The 10,000-nt window shown below is 41.5% G+C and overlaps 1 protein-coding gene across 1 annotated transcript in view; it reads right to left on the reverse strand.

The window, feature by feature from the left end:
• Positions 1–10,000, reverse strand: part of LOC310715973 (somatostatin receptor type 5) — a 26,524-nt gene that overhangs the window by 4,748 nt on the left and 11,776 nt on the right. The gene's annotated exons all lie outside the window — the stretch shown is intronic.

Genomic DNA, 10,000 nt, shown 5'->3' on the forward strand with positions numbered 1-10,000 from the left:
AGTGAGCAGCCGTTTCACACATTGGCGCTAAAATTCAGAATCATTTGCTTTATTAGAGGCAGAAATCATGTGAAGCTCAATAAGTATTCAGGAAAATGGCTTTATGCGAGTTTCAGAACCGAATAATGATCTTTAAACCTCCCAGTCATCAGCAGATAATCGTGGAGCGCCGATATTGCACAAAATACCACATAATAACACCGCAAATACCTCTAAATACCCCCGTAATATCATAAAATACCACTAGATACCAATACATACGTTTAAATACCACTAAATACCACAGAAAACACCTACAATGTCTATAATGACACTTTGTTCCACTAAATCTCCTAAAGTACTCTAAAATACCCCAGAATGTAACCCAAAATACCACTAAATACTCATACATACCACAGGATACCCCCAGAAATATACCAGGATACCGTGGAATAGCACCAAATATAACCCAAAATACCACTAGATACTCAAAATAAAACCCTAGAATGTCCCAGAACACCACAAATTACCACTACATACACAAGATTATCCCTCAACCCCAAATAACCCACAACACTGTAAGATACCACTACATCCTCAAAAAACTTCTAAACAACCCCAGAATAACCTGAAATGCCAACTAATTTCACTAAATATTAAAGAATAGCATTAAGTACTAAAGTTTCCTGAATGATAACCCCCAAATACCCCAGGATACCCCTAAAATATACCCTGGAATAGTTTCAAAATACCCCAGAACACCCCCAAATATAACATAACGTGCCGCAAAATACTAGTACATACGTAAGATTCCCCAGAATGCCACATAATACCACAAAATACTAATAAATACCAATAAACACCCCACACTAACGCTCAACATACCCCTGAATACTATACAGTACCACAAAACACCCCCACAAATGCCACAATATGACAAATTATGATATGAATTATGGTATTTGGCAGACACTCTTATCCAGAGCGACTTACATTTATCTCAGACAAGAATACTCAAATCCCTCCACACTACATGTCAAAATACCCCCCAAATTTGTCATAAAATACCACATGCACCTCAAAATATGCCAAATTACCCTCCATTTACAGTCATGCCGTTTCGCGGACACCATTATCCAGAGCGACTTAGATTTATCTCAGACAACCGAGCAGCTATGGGGTTAAAGGAATTGCTTTGGGGGTTTAGGAGCGGAAGCTTGGCGTCGCTGGTATTTAAACTCATGACCTTTGGATCCAAAGTCCTATGCTTTAACCACTAAGTTCCCACCTGCAGTAAGATGGCCAAATACTCCCAAATACCACAGAATACTCTAAACCCCATTAAGCACTTCACAGAATTTCTCAAAATACCCCCAGAATATCATAAAATACCACAAGCACACACAATATCCCAAATTACACTACATTTACATTCATGCTATTTGGCAGACCGCGTTATCAGAGCAACTTACATTTATCTCAGACAACTGAGCAGCTATGTGGTGAAACAAAAACAAACCCCTTAACCCCTAAAGCAACCCCTTGAGTGGTAGCTTGTTGTGGTTGGGATTTGACCTCACTAGGCTTTTCATCCAAAGTCTTATGCCTACTAAACTATCACCTCAATTAAGATGCCAAATACCCCCAAATACCTTCAAACATTCTAAAATACCAAACAATGATCCACAAATACCACAGAATACTCCAAAATACCGAAAGATACTACACAATAACCCTGAAATACTTCAAAATCACCACACAATCACAGCACTCCCAGTCTTTGCCATTTGTAAACTCTGCAAGTTTGCAGGTTGTGTAAGGTCTCCTCACTGCCCCAAGCTTCCTCAAGCTGAGAGCGACATCATAAATAACTCAGATTTATAACTCGGCCATGCTTCATGTTACACATCTCCAGAGCCTGACAGACGTGTCTTTAGTGGGACTGAAACCCATTTCCACTCGATTTAAAGAACCGTGAACAGCACCACCATGAGCGATGAGGACCGAAGGAGATCGAGTCGCAGAAGTAAACTCGTACAGCAGGGGGTGTGTAATAAAAAAACTCTGTAACAGAGCTATTAAAAAAGGAGAAAAGAAATCGCAAGTGACTCTTTTTTCAAAACTACTTTCATTGAGATTGGACAAAACAAATCCATATTGTGTAGCCAAACATTTTGTGGACACCTGCCCATAAGATTTCTATGTGCTCCTTTTTGAACGTTTAGTCAAATATTTAGTCCTCGTTTCCCCTTAAAATAAAATCCACTCTTTGGGGAAGATCTGTCAATAAAACGCAACGAGGGTGTTTTTAAAGTCAGGTAGGTGAGGTGAGGAGGCCTGGGGGTGCAGTCAACATGAAAAATTCAATTGGGGTTCAATAGGGTCAGAGCTCCAGCAGGAGAACCCTTGTGGCATATCTTCATGGGGCTGGCTTTGGGCACAGGGCATCGTCATGCTGGAAGAGGTTCGGGACTCTTAGTTGAAAGGGAAGAGAAAGTTTAGCCCATTTCTAGCACATCCGAAGACACAATTAAGTCGTGTTTTTTTTACGAAGAACCACACGCTGAGGAAAAAAGAAATCTGTGTTCCGATTCCTTTTGGCCAGCTTACACATATAAGAACGATTAGCAAACCGCTGTGGTGGCTCGTTAGAAGAAAAAGGGCGACAGAAAACAAAGCCTGTGAACATTTTCGATGCAAACGTATCATCTGAGGGAAAAAAATCTCATTCCATTAATCGTTGAAACAGATTCATTATGAAGTGAGTTTTATGTAAATCTGACCTACAGAGTGACTCCTGCTAAAGCTGCTGTACTGAATTTGGAATATTTAATAATAAAACAGTGCTAAGCCGCTGTGTGATGATTAGCATAGCTTTTGATGTGACTTTGCAATGCTGTAAAGTAACTGGACGAGATCTTTTGCTATTGAAAAACGCAAAAGTGCTCAGAGTTTTCAGAAGATTTTCTGTTTCAATGCGTCCTTCAAAACTTGTAGTGCGTTAATGAGGACCTACAAGTCCATTAAATACTCGAATATGATTATTCGACCAGTTTTAGATTCTTTCCCAGATAATCCATACACCCATCCTCCATATATCTATCCCTCTGTCCATTAATCTATTCATCCATTACTCCATGTTTCCCCATATTTCCATAATTTCATTCATCTATGCATACATCCATTCACCAATCCATTACTCCAACCATCCATTACACATGCACCCATCCATACGTCTAGCTATTTGTCCACCCACACCTTTATTATTCAATTCCATCCATCCATCCATTTATCTATTTGCCCATTCATACCTCTATCATTCCATCTATCCATCTTTCCAACCATCCATCCATTAATTTGTCCACCTATCTATCTATCTATCTATCTATCTATCTATCTATCTATCTATCTATCTATCTATCTATCTATCTATCTATCTATCTATCTATCTATCTATCTATCTATCTATTTGTTCACCCATACCTCTATTATTCCATCCATCCAAATATCTATCCATCCCTCCAACCAACCATCCATCCACCTATCCATCTCTCCAACCATCTATCCATATGAAATGGGTTCATATCTGAATTCATTGGAGATAAACTCCGTTTGTAACTCGGGCCGATCTAAACGCTTATTTATGATGAAAAGTTCCTCGGGGCCGAGGACTTTAAATTGACTCAGGATCCGAAAATGCAGCGATGCTCGACTCGCTCGGTTTCCCCACTGAAGCATCTGCCGAAGTGATCGATGGAGGTGGAGAAAATCACGGCGCCTCAAATATACTATTCAATAATGCATGTGTTTCTTGAATATACGGGAAAAAAACAACTGCAGCTGAATCATGGATCAAAAGCTCTGACGGTGATCAGGTGGTCTGGGAGTACGGGAAGAATTTATTTGGTTGCTACTCATTTAAATTTCCAGGCGAGACAGAAACTGAGAAACGCAGAAATCTCGTTAAGCACAGACAAACATGACAGGGAAAATAATTCATGCTAATTCAGGCGATACAGCTCAATTAGCTCGGATAACTGAGTGTGTTGAAGAATTAAAAGACTGGATGACCCATAACTTTCTATTATAAAATTCTGATAAGATAGAGATTTTGCTTATCGGCCCAAAAACCAGTACACAGAAGCGCCAGCATTTCAACCTGCATTTAGACGGATGTTCTGTAACTACTAGTTCAACAGTAAAAGACCTGGGAGTTATTTTAGACAGCAAATTGTCTTTTAAAAATCACATCAACCAAATTACAAAAACAGGTTTTTTTCACCTTAGAAATATTTCTAAGCTAAGAAACATGTTATCTATATCTGATGCAGAGAAGCTCGTCCATGCTTTCATGACCTCCACAATAGACTACTGTAATGCATTACTAGGTGGATGTCCTGCATCATTAATAAACAAGCTTCAGTTTGTCCAGAATGCAGCAGCCAGAGTTCTCACAAGGTCGAAAAAATATGACCATATAACCCCAATCTTCTCATCCCTACACTGGCTACCTGTTAAATTTAAAATCGACTTCAAACTACTGCTCCTTACTTACAAAACACTAAATGCTTTTGCTCCCATGTATCTTCCCAGTCTTCTAACACGCCACAATCCATCATGCTCCCTGAGATCTCAAAACTCCAGACTTCTGTTTAGGGCTCAGACACACTCTCCCAGTTTAAGTGCAGATTAAAAACTTATCTTTTAAGTCCTACACATAACACATTCTTTCCTCATAACATCTAAGGGAGTTTTTTCTTGCCACAGTCGCCATGGCTGCTCATCAGGGATAAATACACATCGTACACCTTAACTGTTAAATTCTGTAAAGCTGCTTTGAGACAATGTGAAAAGCGCTATACAAATAAACTTGACTTGACTTGACCTCCATGATTCCATCTATCTACCTATAAGAATGTGCATCCATCCATCCATCTGTCTGTCGATGCACTGTTCATTCATCAAACTATACATCCACCTATTCATCCACCCTTCTGTTCAGCCATTATTTATCCATTCATTCATAAATCCATTCATTCATCCAAATATCTACCCTTTCTTGCCTCTATCTGTCCATTCATCCATTCATCCTTCCATCCATCCAACCAGCTATCCATGCACCCACACATCTTCCATTTACTCTTCCATTTATCCATCAATCCATCCACACATCCATCCTCCCTTCCATTTATGCATCTATCCATCAAACCGTTTATCTAATCATAAGTCCATGCATCAATCCAGCCACCATGCTATCCATTCTTCCATTTGTCTATGAAAATATCTCACCATCCAGCTGTCTGATCATGCACTGCTATATTTACTCATCTGCATTCCATTCATTTATCCAGCCAACCATCCATCCACTCTGCTATTCATCCATGCATCCATTAAATAAAACATTCATCTATGCATCCATCCACCCACTCTACTATCCATCCATTAAACCATCCATCTATCCATTAAACCAATTATCTGTCCTTACATCCATCCATCCTTCCAAAAACCCTGCTATCCATCCATCCATCCATCTATCCATAAATCCAGTCATTCATCCAAATTTCTACCCATTCTTCCATCCATCTATCTATCCATCCATCCATCCTTCCATCGATCCATCCACCCATACCTCAATCATTCGTTTCCATTTTCCGTTAAGAGCCTTGTTCAGGGGCCCAGAAGTGTGATTTTGGTGTGGGTGGGATTTCAACTCATGACCAGTCCAAGTCCAATGCCTTCATCAAGTAACCCATTTATCAGTAGAAGTAGGATCATGCTAGTGTCATGATTCTAAAAAACTCAATAACTTCTGGATCTGAACTTCACTATGGATCATCACGTGTGATGGACGACTCATCCAGCCTTCAAAGAACAGCGGGATGCTTCCAGGTCAGGGTTTTATTAGATAAGGAATTGCAGGAATGAGAAATCTCGAGGGAAGCATTTTTCTTTCTCTTGACCTTTGCTTTGCATCGATATTTTTGCTGTAATAAACTCAGCTGGAGAAATCGGAACATGCCGGATTAGTGTTCGTACAGTACACAGGGATCGAACAGACATTATCCTATAAGGATTGAGCGCTTAAGGCCGTGCGGTTTATTCACTATTCGTCTCAAATTGCTTTTTGAGTAGATTTTCACTGGAACAATTTCTTCCGAATTTCATTGATTGCTTTTGAACACAATGCAGAAGCAATGCGTAATCCGGTTAAGACTCGTCCTGTTCGTCTTCTGAAGCTACGTTTGGACTTGAATAGTTGGAAATTGTTTACATAAACTAAGAAGCCATGTATGGAGGAAATGACCATTTATCTCAAGGGAATGAGTTTTTACAAATGGTTTTCATGAATGTCTTCTGTAAATGCTCCTGTGGATGAGTTCTACATACATTTGTGTCTAAACTGTGGAAAACAAGGTGCAATATTAGCATTGGAAATGTGTGCGTCAGTGGTGGAGGCAGATACAGGGGCATGGGGCATTAGCAAATGTATAAAGCCGATAAAGAAGTAGGAGCACATGCAGGGGTGTGGGTGGGGCAGAAATAGGGCGGGGCAGATATTGGGACAGGTGTAGGGGCAGACACGGGGGCATGGGTAGGGGCAGATACAGAGCAGGAGGCAGACCCAGGGCAGATGCATTGGCAGAGATTGAGGCAGGTGTAGGAGCAGACACAGGGGCATGGGTAAGGGCAGATACAGGGCAGGGGGCAGACCCAGGACAGATGCATGGGCAGAGATTGAGGCAGGTGTAGGGGCAGACACGGGGGCATGGGTAAGGGCCGATACAGGGCAGTGGGTAGACCCAGGGCAGATGCATGGGCAGAGATTTAGGCAGGTGTAGGAGCAGATACAGGGGCATGTGCAGTAGCAAATGCAGGAGCAGATGAAGAAGCAGGAACACATGCAGGGGCATGGGTAGTGGAAGATATCGAGCAGGGGGCAAAAATATGGGTAGAAGGTTGGCAAAAAATGAGGCAGGTGTATGGGGTATGTGATAGTCACAAACACAGGAGGAGAGAAAGGAGCAGGGACACATGCAGAGGCATGGGTTGGGACAGACACAGGGGCAGCTACAAGGTTTGGGGCAGATACAGGAGCATTTGCACATGCAGGGGCAGGGATAGAGGCAAACACAGGAGTAGACACCCAGGCAGGAGTAATGGCAGGGGGGGAGAGTCATAAGCTAACACCAGGGCACACAGACACAGAATTGGGTACAGACACCGAGGTGGGGCAGAAGTTTAAACTTTGGTACTTGCATATCTTGACATTGCTTTTAGTATTCAGAGGGGACATGTAAATCCATGCTAATGTGTCATAAAATTATAATAACCATGTAACAACATGAACTAGCCTGAAATGTAAACATGAATTATGCAGAAATTGGTATTTTGTAAGAAAAATGAGCAGATCAAGTGCAAAATGCCTCAGTGGGATTTTTAGTTAATTACTTGAGCGAGACTAAATGTAAGAGCAGCTCATTTACCAATGCATCGTTTGGGGGTGTGTGTGTGTGTGCGTTTAAAAATTCACGTGCTTTCTTTAAAGACTATTAAAGCCGCAAGATAATTAATTCGCCCGAATAAGAAAAAAAATTAAAACGTTTGCATTTTAGTAGCTGTAAGGTCAGAAACGATTTCCGCATGTCTGGCGGGAATCGGTTCTGACAATACTGATGGTTTCATTTCACATTCATAAACCTCGTGTCACTTTCTCTCCTCGGCTCTCGTGACGAATAAATTATCCGCTTTGACCTCACGACTTTGAAAACAAGTTAAAGAGTTACTCAGGCTTGGTGCGCGGTTAAGTTCGGCCGGGTCGTGTATTCGTGTCGTTATAGGGACCGAATGTTCTTTGAACGACAACAGGAACGCGTGACCTTGTCGGGAGGTTCGGACGATTTCCATCCTGATCAGCAAAATGTGGTTTTGGTCTAGATGTGGATCCTGTGGGTGCACATATGGGAGTTAGTACCGACTCAAATCTGGCATGCAGCACCACACATCTACAAGAAGTCAGCCAAGATCCCTTCCATATGTGCCTCTCATCCTTCTCTACTCATCTAGACCATGTTCTATAAAAAGAAATTCCCACTAAGTATAATAAGCACAGGGAAACACACATGGTCCAAATTTGGTAGCCACAACTACCAAATAACAACTAAATAAATGTTAATTAATAAATTATTTTAAATGATTTCCTTCAATAATATACCTCTAGGGGGGGTTTAAATGCATATTGGCAACCAGCATTTTTTGAGGAGTAACTGGACCTTCGAGGCCCCAACCTTCGGATTGTAAAACACTGAAACAGCATGCTGCAGGATTGTGCCAAGCGTGTATGCACAAGTTAATGTAAAACAGCCAAAAGACCTTTGAAGGAATTTCAAATGTGTGTGTTTACAAAATACAAAGTCGTGTGTCAGTAAAGCATCTATAGCTCGTGTTGAGCGTGAAATGTTCAGTTCTCATCCCTCGAACATTTCTGCAGATCTGGCAAGCGCGAGCTGAGAGGCGTCTGAATCCGCCTGCTCTGCTTCAGAAGCTCCGGCATCGTGAAACTGGAACGTGTCTGAAGCTGGAGTCGCACTGCACTGAAGTCGCTGGCTTCATCCGGCAGAGTTTTCATGTCAGCTGGAGTCGATTGTTGGCGAATAGACGAGAATTTTAATTCCTCTACTCTCCAAATCGACGATCCAAGACTCAAGAGGCCGGCGAGAAAAAGCTGGAGGTGCTCCAGGGCTGGATTTAATTTATTCTTTAATTCTTTAAAATAGGAATATATATATATATATATATATATATATATATATATATATATATATATATATATATATATATATATATATATATATATATATATATATATATATATATATGAGGTGCTTTGAAAAGGTTTGGAGACTCGCTCTGTTTACAAGAAAGTACTTAATTTATCTACGTTTCCAAATGATCACCTTTAAAATGGTCCCCTTGCACAGCAATACGGCACCCCCGGCGTTCCTGCCACATCTGGAATGTGTCCTGGTAATCTTCTTTTTCAAGAACCTTCTGCGATTCACACTGGATCTCCGCAGGGGTGACAAAAGAGAGTGGTAGCTCAGTGGTGAAGGCTTTGGGTTACTGATTGGGAGGTCGGGGGTTCAAACCCTCGTATCGCCAAGCTGCCACTTTTGGGCCCTCGAGTGAGGCGCTTAACCCTTAGTGCTCCAGGGGTGCTGTATCATGGCTGACCCCTGCGCTCTGCCCCCAGCTTTCGCAAATGCAAAGAAAGAATTTCACTTTGCTGTAAAATATACATGACAAGTTAACGCTGGATCTTCATCTTCAAGAGTGAGTAGTGTGGGTTACGGAAGTGAGATCACGTTGTTTTCGGCGAGAAACTCACGTGTGTGGGGAGCTTGGTGAAAGGGTGCGCACGTCAGAATAGCACCAGTTGCACAGCTCCCTATGTAGACAGGACGATGTCTATTGGCCCAGTGACTTATGAAGGTGGGTGCTCTCTGTGACTGTGCGTGCAGCCTCGTGCTGGCGTGTTATAAATCTAGTCTCAAAACTTTTTCATACCTCCTTCTATATAAAAGTAAGGAGGCCAAAATGAGTCACGGGGAGTTGGTGAGAGTTTTAGATAAACCGAGAAGCGTAGAGCATGATGAGTTAAACATGAAGCATTGTGAAAGCTATGAGATGTTTCGAAAAAACGATTTGTTTCCAAAACGTCCAGTGACTTGAAGATCTCCACACAACGTCCGTGATTTCGTCATCGTTTTGATAGAAGCCAGACCTTGTGACTGTGTGAAGTACTCTGAGTTCTAGCACCTCAATGGGTACTTGATTTGCCTCTGTGAGAAGCCTTAAAGAGGGAGAAAAAAAAAACTTCACAATGGGTGAAACCCATTTCAAACGTCGAAGCCAGAACATCCCATAATATTTTTTTATTTATTCCGTTTGTGAAAGTGTGTGAAAAACAAAACGGAACGGAAAGTGTGTGTGACGTGTCTCATACAGAAAAGGTAAAATAGAA

Source organism: Silurus aristotelis (assembly GCF_946808225.1).
Source record: "Silurus aristotelis genome assembly, chromosome: 20".
Lineage (NCBI taxonomy): Eukaryota > Metazoa > Chordata > Actinopteri > Siluriformes > Siluridae > Silurus > Silurus aristotelis.